The sequence below is a fragment of the Eulemur rufifrons genome, chromosome 10 (assembly GCF_041146395.1).
Source record: "Eulemur rufifrons isolate Redbay chromosome 10, OSU_ERuf_1, whole genome shotgun sequence".
Taxonomy (NCBI): Eukaryota; Metazoa; Chordata; class Mammalia; order Primates; family Lemuridae; genus Eulemur; species Eulemur rufifrons.
In genome coordinates this window covers 36641769-36659688 of record NC_090992.1, presented here as the reverse complement: position 1 = coordinate 36659688, position 17920 = coordinate 36641769, and positions in this window count along the sequence as shown.

Below are 17920 nucleotides of genomic sequence, written 5' to 3'. Positions count from 1 at the left end.
TGAGACTGTGAGAGAGAACGACCGGGCCTCCGAGTTAGAAAGTGGTGGGGAGATGAATTTTGAAGAGATGAATTTTTTTCCACTTTTTAGCCATATGTATACCTTATTTTCAAATGCCATTGTGATAAAACAAGACATTGACTTATTGAGCATTGTGTAATTATTTTCCTCTTTCACACAATCTTGGAATATATTTCAACTTAAAATGAACACGAAGCCCCCAAAATATAACACTTATTTTGAAAAATACAGACATACAAAGGAGAATCTTAACTACAGACATGCACCAATTAATAATTGGCACAGATCAAATATTTCAATATTAGCTAGATTGAAACATCCTATTACGATATTAAAACCATGCCCTTTAAATTCCAGTGAGCACTTCAATTTCCATTCCAGGACCTCTTGATTTTTATACATATTTAACACAACAGCAACAATAACAACAAAATGTTAGCTACTGTTTGTTAAGCCCTCAATGAGTGCCAAGCACTGCTAAATATTAATATGTAAAACGTATTTTTCCCAGGTCTTAGCCCCTTTCAGAAATAAATAAATAATAAAACGTGCTTCATTTGTTTGTTTTATGGATGAAGAGATGATTTTTAAACAGCCAGAAGATACGGCAAGTACGAAGTCCTGGAGGCCAGAAGGAGCGTGTACTCAAGGAGCAGAGGAAGCGAATGTGCGTTGTATTCCTAGCACGATGGGCAATTCTATGTACCAGGAGGGGCCCAGCAGGAAGGACAGAGCCCACTCAACAGGGTTTACTGGAAAGAGTTTAACAAAGGGGCGATTTACCTGAAGTATGGTGGGGTTGAGGCAACCAACCGGAGATGGTGTAGCACTGGGCTAGCAACAGTGGGGAGCCCTCACCCCCTAAACCTGAAGGGCAGAGGGAAGGAGTGGTTTCCTGGAACCGGTGGGAGCCACAGCCATGGCCAGAGGAAGCCTGAGAGGAGGCTATAGGGAGACATAGCCACTGCCAAAACTGCGACTGGGTGGGGAAAATACCCAACTTTCCTCTCCTCCCACCCTGGGGTGCCCTGCTGGCACTTCCTACTGGCTGCAGCCAACTGGAAGACCAAAGAAGCCCTGGTGATGGCATCCATGGCAGTGGTCAGCTTCATGGGGGAGCGCTGGGCAGGGTAGAAAACCCTGGCAAGGTTTTTCTGGCAAGGTCTGCGGGATGGGGAGTGGGCAGAGAGTAGCCGGCAGTGCTCTGGGCAACCGCGGAGATTCCTCCAGCCCTCCCTGAGCCAACTCTGTAACAGGAATGAGTTGAGCTCGAAAACCCTGTCTTCTGTCCCCAGTACTGCCTACAAAGGTCTTGTTGACCTGGGGCACTCACAGAGCCTGTCACCATGGAAACCTGATACTCAGTCTTGGCCATCTCTGCCTATCATCTATACCCCAAGCCAAGGAGCTGGTCCAACTTGGTGACCAGGTGATGCCCAAAGGGACGAAAAATCACTGCATCTGTTAGCACCCCTGGGAACAACTTTTAGAGGCCCCAGCCTCAGCTGGGTGAGTTGGGCAGGTTTATTTCCACACCCCAGGAGGGTGAAATCATCACTCTGTGCTCTGGTCTCCTGGCAGCAAGTGGTTTGCTCCAGCGACCAGGACTGGCCCTGCGGGAGCTCATTACCCCCAGTGCTGCCAACAACAAGCACAGCACACACGTGCTCAGACGCTGCCTACCTGCTCTCCCGGGGAAGTCAAGAGACCCCACAACCCCATCCCACACACACACCCACAGGGCCGTTCTCAGGTGCACACACAAACCCACAGACACGTGCCCACAGTGCGTGCCACCACGCCCAGCCCCATGGCTAGACACTCCTGCTGATCTGCCAGTCTCAGTTTCCCTGATCATCCGAGGACAAAGGCCGGATGCCCCAAAATACCCAGTGTCTTCATTGCTGTGTCCCTTCCCCAGCAAGGGAAGTTCCTGCCACACAGATATTAAAGGAAAGCACAGATGTAAACTTGGATCAAGATATACATGTGGGCCGGGCGCGGTGGCTCACGCCTGTAATCCTAGCACTCTGGGAGGCCGAGGTGGGCGGATCGTTTGAGCTCAGGAGTTCGAGACCAGCCTGAGCAAGAGCGAGACCCCACCTCTACTAAAAATAGAAAGAAATTATATGGACAGCTAAAAATATATATAAAAAAAATTAGCCGGGCATGGTGGTGCATGCCTGTAGTCCCAGCTACTCGGGAGGCTGAGACAGGAGGATCGCTTGAGCTCAGGAGTTTGAGGTTGCTGTGAGCTAGGCTGACGCCACGGCACTCACTCTAGCCTGGGCAACAGAGTGAGACTCTGTCTCAAAAAAAAAAAAAAAAAAAAAAAAAAAAAAAAGATATACATGTGCCAAGGACAGATTCAGGTTTTGTGGAACCTGAGGCTTATACAATGAGGGAGGGAGGGCTCTTTAGGGAAAAAAAAATGATTAAAATTATGAATACAAAATTAGAGATCTTGGAAGGGGCCCAGGTAAGTGAGAAGCTCTGGAGCTTAACAACAGCTTCAATCACATGCAGGAAACGGAAATATAGACCCACAAACGCACACGGGAGTACGCACACAGGTGCCCAAGGCTCCCCAAGATGTGCACACACATGCACAGGCACACACGCGTGCGCTCTCCGTGTCTCAGTTGCTCTCAGGAGCCATTCTCCTTCTCCGCACCCGACTTCAGCGAGGCCCCTGCTGCTTCCGCGCCCACAGAGCCTCCTCTGGGACCCCCACCCTGCCTGCACTTTGCTGCTTCCGAGGAGCCAACCCTGCTCCTGCCCGGGGCCTCCTCACCCCAGACCCCAGACCCCAGCCCAGGACTGGGAGCAGCAGCAGATGGGCGCTGTCTCTGGAAACGCCCCCCAGCACTCACACCCCCACCCCATCTTACTGCCTTCTCCTGAGGAGGGGAAACTGAGGCTCAGAGAGGGAGGGCATGAGTTTGAATTCCGGTCCTTTTGAAAAACAGCAGTACATTTGAACTTCTGCCAAACATGCCCATGGAATGCCATCACACATTTTTCTGGAATGCAAGAGATTTTAAAAGATTCTCTCTCTCTTTTTTTTTTTTTTTTTGCCATAAAATAAGGGTCATTTATTTAACCAAGAGATAGCCATCAAAAGATTCTAAAAGTGATAAAGTTATATGGGTGTAAATCTTAACCCTTTTAAAGTTTAGTTTTTCTAGTTAGTCAAAACCTAATAAAGAGAGCACAAGGATTATCTGATAAAGCATGAAATCTTTGTTTCTGTTGGATCTAAGAATACTGATTTATAGAAATGCCCCCTGTATCTTTAGAGACAGATTTGATTTCAGAAGCCAAGGGAGGTTTTGCCTTAAAGGAAAATATAAACGTGTTAGTTCGCATATCAAAAGCTGCCTCGCCTCAGGAGGGCGTCTCAGTGGTCAGTAGCAGCTGCTTTCCAAGGCGACACTGCAATCTGGTTATGGCTCTCACCTGTTTTGAAAGACAAAGCAGGTCTTGCCTAGAGCCATAGGTTGCCAGAGCTGATCAACAAAGACAGGCCGCTGGAGATGAGAGCTGATCAAATAGATAAGCTAAGAGCTGATCAAACAGATATGCTAAGGCCCAAGCCGGGAACCATGCCGTTAAAGTAATTAGCATGAGGCACAGCTCATGTTGACTTCTGAAATCTCTGTTCTAACACACAATGACCAGAGCCAAGATGTCTCTGTTTTTGCTAAAGTAATAGCCTTATCATAAAACTTAGAAGTTTGCCCTAAGAAGATTTTGTAACTCATTGTTCACCTAGATGCAGTTAAAGGATCTGTAGTAGCCTTTTAGAAGACTTTGACTCTAAACCAAACTACCTATTATTATGTAAATCCCATTACCCTTGGCAACCAAGAATCTGTATCTGCCCTATAAGTACCTGTGTAAAAGTTCAGTCGTGGTTGCATCTACTCGGCAAGAGATGTAATCATCCGATACCCTCCTTTGTCTGTCTTCATAAATCTTTATAAGCTGTATCTTTGGCTCTGTGTATTATTTTTTATTTCTGTTTCCTACTATTTTTTCATCCTTTGCGATGACCCCTGCCTGAGGGACCCGAGAACCCCTTTGCAAGGGAGCATAGCTAACTCCCCGCAGTTTCTTTTAGGTCAATTACCAAATTAAAGAAAAACTTTTTGTAGTGCATTACTTTTTTAAATTAAAAAGGAAATCTTATAGCATCAAAATGAGTACATCATATCATTTCATCAAGAGTAAATTAACAGAAATCTTTGTTTTAGCCAAAATTTCTTAATAAATTCCCTTTCATAAACTTTATTCCAACCTGCACATACCATACACTTATCTACAAAACATGCCTAAAAACTTTCTGTTTTGTCCTAACATTCCCTTTTCCTAAATAGCCAGTCATTTTAGGACAAAAAAAAATTCCATGCAGGATCCTTTCTTTACATTATTCTTTCTGTTTAACCTTTCTTACCAAAAAATATATTTCTATATTCATTGCCTTTTTACATCCTTCTCTTACTCACAAGTGGAATTTTATTTTTATTTTCTTTCTAAATTTATTTTGATTCAACCTTTAAATAACCTCCAAATTAGACAAAGTTAGGCATATTTTAATAAGAACACATTCTGTTTCTTTTATAATTTTTCTTATTAAAAACATCTTGTTCTTTGGTACACCTTATATATACAATACATGCATTGAGTAGAATTCTTATTTTTAGTAACCTTAAATTTTAGTGAAAGCTTAAAAAGCAGGAAGTCATGAACTGTTCATCATAAGACACTTGCCGTCAGGAAGCAAAATTGCAGGTTACTGTAAAATTATAGCCAAACTGATAATTGAAATTTTTTTTTAAGAAAACGCAGAAATCCTATTCTTCGAGAGAGAGGACACTCAGTTTCTCCAACAAGTATAAGACCCAACAGACAGACTGAAGTACAAGTTAATAAGGAGGCGGAAGTTTCTCTTTTTTAATGCAGACAAGTGTAAGGAAGATGAAGATGACTTGTAATGCTGCCTCACAGATAATCCCAGTGCTTTGTTAAAAATAAAGTTAATGAATGCACATGTTTAGAACATTCAAAGAGTTCCAAAGGATTATAAAATGAATACTAAAACCTTCTCCATTGCAGTCGCTTTCCCCGAAAATGATCCCTCTTTGCATTTCCTTCCTGAATACATTGGTATACCAGCATTTTTTTGCCTATAAAAAGAAAACCACTCTGCCCGCTGTTTTGCACCTTGCCATTTTTTCACCTAAAACACCTCTTTGCAGATCACATCAGCACGGCCTGACCCACCTCCTTCCTTTCAGCAGCCGTGCTGTGTTCCCTGTACAGCTGGGTCCTGTTGTACTTACTGTTTCCCAGTGTCTTTGCTCTGACAGTTCTCCAGCAGGGCCCTGTCGCACCCGACCACGCCGTGGCTGTCTCCATAGGGCCAGCTAGAGGTAGAAGCGCTGGGTCAAAGGGTGTGTGTATTCTTCTGGTAGAGATGCGAAAATGCTCTTCAAAAAGATGGTGTTAGTTGACACTTTTAGCATCAAGGTATGAGAGTCTGTCTCCCCTGCGCTTGTAATCAATTTTGCCAGTTTGAGGAGTGAAAATCATAGCTCAGTGTTTTCAACAGCTTTATTGAGATATAATTCACAAGCTACATAATTTACCCATTGAAAGTGCATAATGCAATGGTTTTTAGTACAGACTTGTGCAACCATCACCACTGTCAATTTTGGAACATTTTCATCAAAAAGAAACCCTGTACTCTTTAGCAGTCAGTCCCCATTTCCTCCCTCCTCCCAGTCCTTGGAAATCATTAATCCACTTTTTGCAGCGATAGATGTGCCTATTGTGGACATTTCGTACAAACGCAGTCATATAACATGTCTTTTGCAGGAGCTGCTGTGGTTGGAGACCCCAGTGCCTGGAGCCTCCCCGGGCCACGCACTGCCGTGGGGGTTGGGCACAGAAGGCTCACAGAGCTGAATTGATGAGTAGCTCTGCAGTTCCTGGTTCTATGCCCGCCCTGAGCTTGCCTCCTGTGGGGCAGGCCTGGGCTGACTTTTTGTCCTGTGTCATCTCCTAGAGCCCGAGCTGGGTCCCAGCAGGGTGACCGGGCACTACTTCATGATCTTGCAGGGTTGGCATGATTCTAAGGTTTTTATTTTTTCTGTTAACTTTTTATTATGGAAAATTCTAAACACGTACAAATGTAAAGAGACTAGTATAAATGAACCCCATGTACCCATTACCTGGCCTCAATAAGGATCAACTCATGGCGAACTTGTTTTAACTGTGTCTTCATCCACTCCCACCCCCACCCCTATTCTAAAGCAAATCTCGTCTTAATCACCACTCTTTTCACACTGGAGCACATTTGTGAAAACATGGCATGGAACCATTTGAGATGACAAGCATCCCAGATCCCGTGGTTTATGACTTCTGGGCACATACTGTCCAAATTGAATAATCATTCCCAAGTCAGGCCTTCCTAGTCCAGCAGGTTGAGATGAATATGCATACGTATGTACATGTATAGTGATACACACATATTTCTTGATGTTAGGGAAGTGTCTATTCTGGTTCTATTAAGGAATTTCTTTTTTTTTTTTTTTTTTTTTGAGACAGGGTCTCCCTCTGTCCCCTACACTAAAGTGCAGTGGCATCATCGTAGCTCACTACAACCTCAAACTCCTGGGCTTAAGCGATCTTCCCTCCTCAGCCTCCCAGGTAGCTGGGACTACACCACCAAGCCCGGCAGGACTTGTTTTTCAATCAAGGAAAGGGTGTTGGATTTTGTCAAGTGACTTTTTTATATCTATTGAGATAATAGTTTTCCTCCTTCGATTATTTAATATGACATGTTATAGTAGTAGATGCCATATAGTGAATTCTTTTTGCCTTCTTGGGTGAAACCCATGTGGTTGTTTAAAGATCTGCTGAATTCTGTTTGCTAATATTTTATTTAGGATTTTAGCAGCATATGAGATTGGTCTCTACTTTTAATTTTTATCCTATCTTCGTAGAATTTTGGCATCACTGTTATATTGGATTTATAAAAATAAATCATCTTCTTTTTAATGTTCCTGAATAGCTTCAATAATTACTGCATTTTCTGCTCAACGTTTGAAAGAATTCTCCCATAAAACCATTTGGGCCTAGAACTTTTAAGGGAAGATCCTAATACTTTCTCAGTTTCTGGGAAATGGTGGCTATAAATGGTCAAAAGTACATGAGGTCTTTACGCATGCTGCTCCCACTAGCTGCAGCTGTCCCTGCAACCCTGCAGGGAGCTGGCTCCTTCTGGCTCCTTCTCATCCTCCGGCCTTGGTGCAAACATCGCCTTCTGTCTTAGTGCGAGCCCCCCCAGCTCTGAGACATGATCAGATTTTTTTTTCTTATTTTTCTCTGAGATATCTCTGGTCCTGTGAGGCAGACCTGACAGTGATCTACACAACATCCCTTCCCCTGCCCCTTGCTGACAGCACCCCAATTTTGTTCAGGGCAGCACTCTGCCTTGCCTAGGTGACACCCTCGTTTTCCTAACCCTGACTGCACACAGTTCTGGCCAAGGAGGACTAAGCAGAAGTCTGCCGGATACTAAGGAGAGCAACTTCAAAGGCAAGAGGAGCTGACCCAAAGCCAGCAGCTGCTCACCTGCAGGTGCCTGAACAAAATAAACCCCTGCATTTAAACCGTCAAGAAATCGGCTTTTTGTTACTTCCACCTAAACAGTATTTCTAACTGATACAACCTACACCGGAATCTATATGAAATCATCCATCCGTGTACTTAACCTTACAAATTCAGTAGCAAATAGGAATGAATTCGGCAACATGGGAGTGCAAGGGAAGCATCCTAGAATTTAACAAGATTTGCCCGTTGGGCCAGGCATGGTGGCTCATGGCTATAATCCTAACATTTTCGGAGGCCAAGGCAAGAGCATCGCTTGCACCCAGGAGTTTGAAGTTGCAGTGAGCTGTGATGATGCCACTGCACTCTAGCCCAGGGGACAGAGCAATACCCTGTCTCAAAAACAAACAAGCGAACAAACAAACAAGATTCAGCCATTGGAGTCTCAGTTTTAATTGTGGTAAAAACCATAAACTTTACCGTATCAACCACGTGTAAGTGTGTAGTTCAGCAGTGCTAAGCCTTGTTGTGTAACAGATCTCCAGAACTTTGTTGTCTTGAGAAACTGAAACTCTGTACTCCTCAACACTAACTCCCTGTCCCCACCTACCCCGAGCCTACTACTTTCTGTCTTTACAAATTTAACTACTCTGAGTACATCACATAAGTGGAATCACACAGTATTTGTCTTTTTGTGACTGGCTTATTTCACTTAGCACAATGTCCTCAAGGTTCATCCGTATTGTAGCATGTGTCAGAATTTCCTTCCTTTTTAAGGCTGGATAATATTCCATTGTGTGGATAGATTACATTTTCTTTACCCATTCATATGTCAGTGGACATCTGAGTTGTTTCTACCTCTTGGCTACTGTGAATAATGTCGCTAAGAACATGTGTGTGCAAATATCCATTCAAGTCTCTGCTTTCAATTATTTTGGACAAATACCCAGAGGTGGGATTGCTGGATTGTGCAGTAGTTCTATGTTTCATTTTTTGAGGAACTGCCATAGTGTTTTCCACAGCGACTATACCATTTTACATTCTCACCAACAGTGCACAAGGGTTCTGATTTCTTCGTATTCTCACCAACACCTGTTATTTTCTGGATTTTGTTTTTTTGTTTTGTGTGTGTGTGTGTGTGTGTGTGTGTGTGTGTTTTAGAGTGGCCATCCTAATGGATGTGAGGTGACATATCATTGTGGTTTTGACTTGCATTTTCCTAATGATTAGCGATGTTGAGTATCTTTTCATGTGCTTCCTGGATGTTTGTATATCTTCTTTGAATGTCTATTCAAGTCCTTTGCCCATTTTGAACTGGGTTATTTTTGTTAAGTTATAATAGTTCTTTATATATTTGCCCCTTATCATATATGTGATGTGCAAATATTTTCTCCTATTCTATAGGTTGCATTTTCACTCTGTTGATTGTTTCTTTTGATACACAGAAATTTTTTAAGTTTGATGTAGTACCATTTGTCTATTTTTGTTATTATTATCTGTGATGTTGTTTTCCTATCCAAGAAATTATTGCCAAACCCAATGTCATAAAGATTTTCACCTATATTTTCTTCTAGCAGTTTTATAGTTTTAGCTCTTATATTTAGGCGTTTCATCCATTTTAGTGAGTTTTCATTATTAGAATATATTCTGCATGGCCAAGTAGGAGGTAGGCTGCAGGGAAATCATTGAGACTCTCAAACTCGGCCAAGGTTGGGCTAGGCATACTTCTCTTCAGATTATTGGATCACAGAGCTGCTGACACTTTGGTGGGATATGGGCCTTTTACCAGCACCAGGGGACATGCCCATTGGTTCCCATCTTAGGGCACTCATTCAATGATTGCCAAACCTTCACCATCCTCAGTATCACTCATCTCCATCACCTAGGCAGCAACCGCTATGCCCATCTTCCCAAAGACTGTTGGGAAGGGATGCCAGGAGTGATGCTTACTCTGCAGCTGAGAAAAATGAATCTTAGAGGTATTCTCACATGGAAAGTATGATTCTAAACGCAGAACTCTTTCCACTACACTGAAGTTATTTCTCTTTAAATATTGTTAAAAATCAATGATGTACAGCTGGGAGTGGTGGCTGGCGCATGTAATCCTAGCACTCTGGGAGGCTGAGGTGGAAGGATCACTCAAGGTCAGGAGTCCAAGACCAGTCTGAGCAAGAGTGAGACCTCCGTCTCTATTAAAAATAGAAAGAAATTAGCTGAACAACTAAAAATATAGTTGTTCTATAAAAATATATAGAAAAAATTAGCCGGGCACGGTGGCACATGCCTGTAGTCCCAGCTACTTGGGAGGCTGAGGCAGGAGGATCACTTAAGCCCAGGAGTTTGACATTGCTGTGAGCTAGGCTGACGCCACAGCACTCTAGTCTGGGCAACAGAGTGAGACTCTGTCTCCAAAAAAAAAAAAAAAAAAAAATATATATATATATATATACACACATTATATATATACACACCTATATATAAAATTAGCCGGGCATGCTGGCGCATGCCTGTAATTCCAGCTACTCAGGAGCCTGAGGCAGTAGAATCGCTTGAGCCCAGGAGTTTGAGGTTGCTGTGAGTGAGGCTGACGCCACAGCACTCTAGCCTGGGCTACAGAGTGAGACTCTGTCTCAAAAAAAAAAAAAAAAAATCAATGACACACAATGGCCCATCCTGGGAGAACTGCACCAAAAGAAATAATGTAAAAGAAATTTTAAATCATTGTATGTAAAGGTGCTGCTATCCATTTAGTTTGTAGAAGCAACAACACTGCAATGTACCCAAATACCAAACAATAGGGAAATACTTAAGCCAATGAGTGGAGTACTTTGCAGTTAAGAGAAGTAAGTTCCATGATGCCTCTGAGGAGATACAGAAATGTGTATCTTAACCAAGCAAAACCAAGTGGAACTCTGATTTATAATTAAACACTGACCCCATCACATAAAGACTATATACACCATGCTGATCGGTGCTCGCAGGCACTCAGAGTCATCTCTAGCCTTCCCTTGCCGCCTGGCTTCTCCTTTGGCCAATGGTCAGCAGTGCTGGAACACTGGGGGCTGGGCGGAGGGGACAAGCAGGGTATTTCTCCTCTCTGCTCCTTTGCCATCTCAAGCAGCTCTGCGAGGAAGGCTCCTCCCACAGCCCTAGCTCCTGCCAGGACCCCCATCTCCTGGGTCACATCTACTACCTTCTCTTTGTCCCTAGGGATGATAGCGGCTTCCTGCTGGGCTCCCTGTCACCTGTCTGGCTTCCCAGCTCCTCCACAACCAGAGTAACCTGCATAAAATTCCATGTGGGAATTTGTGTTTTCCTGGCTGGCTCCAGGCTGTCACTTACACTGATGGATAAAAATAAGAAGTTAGGGTTTTTTTTTCTGATTATAAAAATGATATGTGCTCATTACACAAAATTAGAAAATCTGGAAACATATACAGTATAAAGAAAATAAAAATCAGCCACAATCCTACTATTTGAATTCAACTGCAGTTACTGTTCTCCACTCTTCTGAATAAGTGAGGTTGTATCCTATATAATTTTATAATTTGCTTTTTCAGGTAACAGCATAGCACAAGCATTTTCTCATATTATTCATGAATTCCTCATAAACATTGTTTTAAATGACTATGCATATCATCAACTGGCTGTATCATAAACATTGTTTTAAATGACTATGCATATCATCAACTGGCTGTATCATAAATTACGTAACTATATTGTTGGATATTTAGATGTTTTATAATTTTTTGCTAGCATAAGTAACACTGTAATTAAAATTTTATGTATAAAGTCTTGTTTTTTTAAAAATCTTCCCAAATTTCAGATTATTTCATTAGTTAAATTGCACCAATGGTATGAACAATTTAAGGCCTTTGGTGCACGTTACTAAATGACATTCTACAAATACCAGGCCTGTTCCCATTCCTCAGAATATCATGAGATGACCTTCCGCCTCCAATTACAAATCTCTGTCCCAGGAGAACTCCTATGCATGCCATCCAATGCCAGCAGGGTCTAGGAAAAAGGGCGCAGGCACTGGAGTATAGGAAAAAGCCACGTGTCAGTTACCTAATGCTGCATACCAAATCAGTCTGAAACGTAAAGGCGTAAAACAAAAACATTTGTTGTCTCTTGTGAGTCCATAGGTCAGCTGGATGGTTCTGTTCATCTGGGCAGCACACGGCTGATCTTGGCTGTGGTCGGCTCCCAGGTCAGCTCGGTGAGTGCCTTGGCTGGTCTGACTCAGCCCTCTGAGTTGGTCGCCTTAACTCTCTATGTACACCTCTTACACCACCCCAGCCAGCTGGCCCCGGCGTGCCCTCACGGCAGTGACAGGGTTCCAAGAGACAAAGCCCCAAGGACCAAGGGTTTTTTCAAGCTTCAGCTTGTATCAAGTCTCCCTCTATTCCATTTACCAAGGCAAGTCACACGGCCAGGCCTGCAGCCCATATGGGAGGGAGGGCCCCACCAAGGGACATGAGTATTGGGGCCATCATTGCAGTCATCTACCACAGGCTGCATCCTCAGCAGATGGGAACGTGATCTCCATGGCAACCAATGAAGACCACTCCTGAGGCCCAGATGGTGCCAAGAACACCGCAGTGGGGGCTGCTGATCTCTGCCCAGCGTGACTTGGCACCACATTTAATCCCTCTGGAGTGTAGGTGCATCTTGGGGATGGGAAGAGGAGAGTCCTTGAATTGCCACGCTGAGGAGTAGGGTCTAGGAAGAGAACTCAAGTTGGGGTAATGAAAAATAAAGAAGGTACAATTCGTGGAATTCAAATCCACCATGGCTGAGAGAAGCCTTTGGTGGCATGCAGACAGGTGATAAAGACGCTAGGATGCAAGGGAAAACTTCCCAGTGTGGAAGGGGAAGAACCCTGCTTATCCCTGGAGCTGCCCACTTTGAGGCCAGCAGGGTCCTTAAATATCAAGCAACATAAGCCCCTCATTTCCTAGCCCAGGAAACAGAAGCGCAGGGATGCCCTATGGCTTGTTCAAGGTCTCACAGTGAGCTGATTTGGGGAGCAAGAACCTGGGCCCATGGTTCTCTCTGCTCCACTGGGTAGCTGCCGGGGTTTGCTGCAAACCTCAAATTGCTTCTTAATTGGAGTCTGCTGCTTAATTAGCTGCTTCCTGAGCAGCCCGTGCTCCCTGTTTGGAAATCTCAATCAACACCGTCTTCTCTAAATTGGCGTGACCTTGCTCTTTGCATTCCTTCCACACAGGGATCCGCTTCATGGTCTCGCCCAGTGGAACAGCCGGGGAGGGGATGTGGCACTCGGGCAGCCTCTGGAGAGCGACAGCAGCTGTTCTCAGCAGCATGCCTGCTCCAGGGACTTCCAAGGCCTTCACAACCACCGGAGAGGGCCAAGACTGCAGAACAGGCAGGCTGGGGCCATCCCGGTGCTGCCACCAACCCTGTGTGATCCCTCTGGGATCCTGGGTAAATCTCTGACCCTCCCTCTGCCTCAGTGAACACTAAAAGTCTCCCCCAAATTAGGGTCACCAGGTTTAGCAAATAAAAATGCAAGATGCCCAGTTACATTTGGAAATTTTTGTTGTTCATCTGCAATGCAAATTTAACTAGGCATCCTATAGTTTATCTGACAGCTCCACCTCAAATGGAAAATTCCGTCCCGTTCCACACTGTGGAAGAGGCAGCCTGATACAACACTCGGTGCAGAAGGTGGGGTTTAGGCAGGCCTGAGTGTGAATCCCAGATCTGCCACCAGTCCTGTATGATCTTGCCCAGGGCAGCCCACTTCTCTGAACCTCAGCTTCCTCAGCTAGAAACTGGACATGTTAATCCCTGCTCGGTTATCTTTCAGGACTAATGAATTCTCTCTTAAGACTAATGAATTCTCTCTCAAGACTGGTGAAAGGATGTATTGGGTTGGTGCAAAAGTAATTGTGGTTTTGGATCATGAATTTTAAATAATTATAACTAGGCTCAAACACATCTTTAGTAATCAAAATATGGACCATTACAATCAACACATTGTTGCCAACAAGAAATCAGTTTGTTTATTCCTGTAGCATAAGAACCTGTGCTTCAGGTGCCATGAACTCTTGGAAAGCATTTTCTGCACCCTGCTGGATGTGGAAGCATTTTCCCTGCACAAAGTTGTCGAGATGCTTGAAGAAGCAGTGGTTGGTTGGCCAGAGGTCAGGTGAATATGGCAGATGAGGCAAAACTTTGTAGCCCAATTCCTTCAACTTTTGAAGCGTTGGTTGTGCGGCCTGCAGTTGGGCGTTGCCATGGAGAAGAATTGAGCCCTTTCTGGTGACCAATGCCGGCTGCCAGTGTTGCAGTTTTCGGTGCATCTCGTGGATTTGCTGAGCAGACTTCTCAGATGTGATGGTTTCGCCAGGATTCAGAGAGCTGGAGTGGATCAGCCCGGCAGCAGACCACCAAGCAGACCATGACCTTCTTGTGGTGCAAGCTGGGCTTTGGGAGGTGCCTTGGAGCTTCTTCTCGGTCCAACCACTGAGCTGGTTGTCGCCGGTTGTCTGTTTGTCTTATAAAATCCACTTTTTGTCGCACGTCACAATCTGATTGAGAAATGGTTTCTTGTTGTTGTGTACAAAAAGAGAAGACGACGCTTCGAAACGACATTTTTGATTTTCAGTCAGCTCACGAGGCACCCACTTGTCGAGCTTTTTCACCTTTCCAACCTGTTTCAAATGCTGAACGGCCGTAGAATGGTCCACGTTGAGTTCTTCGGCACTTCTTGTATAGCTGTAAGAGGATCAGCTTCGCTGATTGCTTTTATTTGGTCGTTGTCAACTTCGGAAGCGGCCGGCCACTGCGCTCCTGGTCTTCAAGGCTCCTGTCTCCTTTGCAAAACTTCCTGAACCACCACTGCACTGTACGTTTGTTAGCAGTTCCTGGGCAAAATGCATTGATGTTGCAAGTAGTATCTGCTGCTTTATGACCCATTTTGAACTCGGATAAGAAAATTGCTGGAATTTGATTTTTGTCTGACATCATTTATATAGTCTAAAATAAATATAAAATAAATAGCAAGTAATGTCATTAGCAAAAAAACAAAAACTGATAAATACACATTAAAATGATGTACAACATAACCACATTTATTTAAGAATGTATTCCAATATCAAATGGTAAATTTCAACAATGCTTAAACCGCAATTACTTTTGCACCAACCTAATAATTACAGTCCCTTTATAGTCTGGGCACAGTGGCTCATGCCTGTAATCCTAGCATTCTGGGTGGCTGAGACAGGAGGATCACTTGAGGTCAGGAGTTCAAGACCAGCCTGAACAATGTCAAGACCCCGTCTCTAGTAAAAATAGAAAAATTAGCCGGGCATGGTGGCAAAAGCCTGTAGTGACAGATACTCGGGAGGCTGAGGTAGGAGGATCACATGAGTGCAGGAGTTTGAGGCTGCAGTGAGCTACAATGATGACACTGCACTCTAGCCAGGCAACAGAGTGAGACCCTGTCTCAAAAAAACACAAAAATCCCTTTATAGACTGCAAAATGTGCTACAAACTTGAACATCTATTAAGCACCTGCTTATGCAACACACTGTACCAAATATTATGGGAAACAGAGATAACAGTGCAATTGGAAAGACATTTATAAGAAAAGAAAAGCCTGAGACTATATATTTTTTACAGAATCCTCCCATAAAAGATAGATTCTTGAAATCCCATCAAGATTCTGAATTTGAACTGCTATGAACAGATAAGGAATTAGACACTTTAGGAAAAAAGCTGGTGGGGCTCTGAAAAAGGGGCTTGATGCCAGAAAGAGCCGGAGTGATTCCCTGGACAAGCTGGTCCTTCAAATTCCCACTTGCAAGTGTCCCACTGGGAGGGGAGTGGACTGATCTGGGGGGATCAGAGTCATCATGTCAGGTGGAATCTTTCTCATCTTGCCGCAGGCCTTGGAGGCGCCCCTGCTGTCAGGGCAGAGCAGACTGCGTTTGCTCCCCCCATCCGGAAGGCTAGACGGGTCGGTGGGATGGCCAGCCCAGCCACCCTCTCAGGAAACAGCTGCTCCCCACTCTCGGCCCATGAAGTTTCCAGGGGTGGGCCCTGCAACAGGTCAGAGACAAACATGGGAAGGAGACAAGATCCCAGTGTCGTCTGAGCCAGGCCAAAGCCAGCTCGATGGCTGCACAGTCAGTAAACAGCCTCTGTACCAGTGTGAGCTGGATTTTTTGTCACTTGCCACTGGACGGACACATTGCTTCAATATGCTCCTGCTTGGCTGGCCCCAGAGAGAGAAAACCAGCAAGAGTTAAGACATGCAGAGAAAAGTCACCCAGTGGCTCAGCCCCAAGCATGTGACGGATTTACTCCCAGTGGTGGCTTGCCATCTGCAAGACGGCCTCCTGAGGCCGTGTCCTTGCTGCCGCTGTAAGTGTGAGAAATGGAGGCCCAGAGAGCTGCTGGGAGCAGCGAGCTGCGACATGGCAATTTCCCCCTGGGTTTAGGACGCAGTAGCCATGCTTTCTGGGCAACCTGAGCAGGGCTTTTGCGGGGTGGGATGTCTCCCGCCTCCTCCTGTCCCCACCAAGCTCACTCCTCATGATGGCTCACACTAACTGGGCACCCCCCAGCTCTCCAGCCCAGAACATCCCAGCCACTTTACAGTCCACCCCCTCGCTAATCCCCCAGAAACAGGCTCTGCTTCCAGTCTCCCCACATTGCCTCCGCCTGTTCCCTCTTCTGACGTATCTTTCTGCGAGGCTCATCCTCCATCGTTAGCTTGTTGAATGTCTACAGCTGCAGTCCCCAACCCCCAGGCTGTGGACCCCAACCCCCGGGCCTCACACCGGTACCTGGTACCTGCCCGCCTGTGGCCTGTACCAGGCCGCACAGCAGGAGGTGAGCGGCTGTGGGAGTGAAACCTCATCGGTGTTCACAGCCGCTCCCCATCGCTCGCATCACCGCCTGAGCTCCGCCTCCTGGCAGATCAGCGGCATGAGATTCCCACAGGAGCACGAACCCTGCCGTAAACTGCGCACGCGAGGGACCTAGGTTGCGGCTCCCTGTGCGAATCTAACGCCTGAGGGTCTGAGGTGGAGCTGGGCGGTGATGCTAGTGCTGGGGAGCAGCTGCAAACACAGGGTCTCATTAGCAGACAGGTTTGACTGCACAGTAAATGTGATGGCTTGCATCATCCCCAAAACCATCTCCCCACCCCGGTCCGTGGAAAAATTGTCTTCCATGAAACTGGTCCCTGGTGCCATAAAGTTTGAGGACCACTGATCTACAGGACCAAAATGCATGGCCACCCCCTCAGAGGCACGCGCCTGTCTCCTCTCCCCTCATCAGCATTTATCCCATTCCACAGCCTCAAAGCCCCTGCTCTGACCCTCGAACAGCATTCTGCCGTGTCTTGGGTAGCAAGGCCGCTGCTTGAGCCTGAGCTGCGCTTGCCCCTGGGGGTCACAGTTGTCCAAACACATCTGATGAGCCATCTGGTCTGGGGAGAGGTCGCTAAGTGGCCATTTTCAAGACTCAAGGCTAAATATGGGCCTCTCTGAGCTTCAGATGACACATTTATTTATTTATTTATTTTAAGACAGAGTCTCACTCTGTTGCCCGGGCTAGAGTGCCGTGGCATCAGCCTAGCTCACAGCAACCTCAAACTCCTGAGCTCAAGAGATCCTTGTGCCTCAGCCTCCCGAGTAGCTGGGACTACAGGCATGCGCCACCATGCCCGGCTAATTTTTTTTCTATATATGTTTTTAGCTGTCCAAATCATTTCTTTCTATTTTCAGTAGAGACGGGGTCTTGCTGTTGCTCAGGATGGTCTCGAACTCTTGACCTCAAGCGAGCGCTCCTCCTGCCTTGGCCTCCCAGAGTGCTAGGATTGCAGGCATGAGCCACCACGCCCGGCCTTCAGATGACACATTTATAAACGATGGCTGGGAAATAATAATACCTGTCTAACATAGTTACTGTGAGATTCAGGGGCATTGAATGTCCACGACTGCCCTGTCGCACACTCCCCGTTTCTTGCCGGAGTTATCGTATGCACATTTAACTTGGAACAAATCAAGCAGTGGGGGAGGGAGGCTGGGCTTTTATGAACTCCTTAACCTTCCCTAGTTCCCACTGTCAAACTAGACCTTGGTCTTCACTGTCCCAAGAAAAGCAAGATCATTGCCAAACTGAAAAGAAGAAAAAGTTATTTTTAGCCTTTGATCTTCCAAGAGCCCTAAATTCTATTAAGGTAGGGCAGTTAAAGAATTGTCAAGGGTAAATTAACTATGATATAATTTGGGTTTAGGCT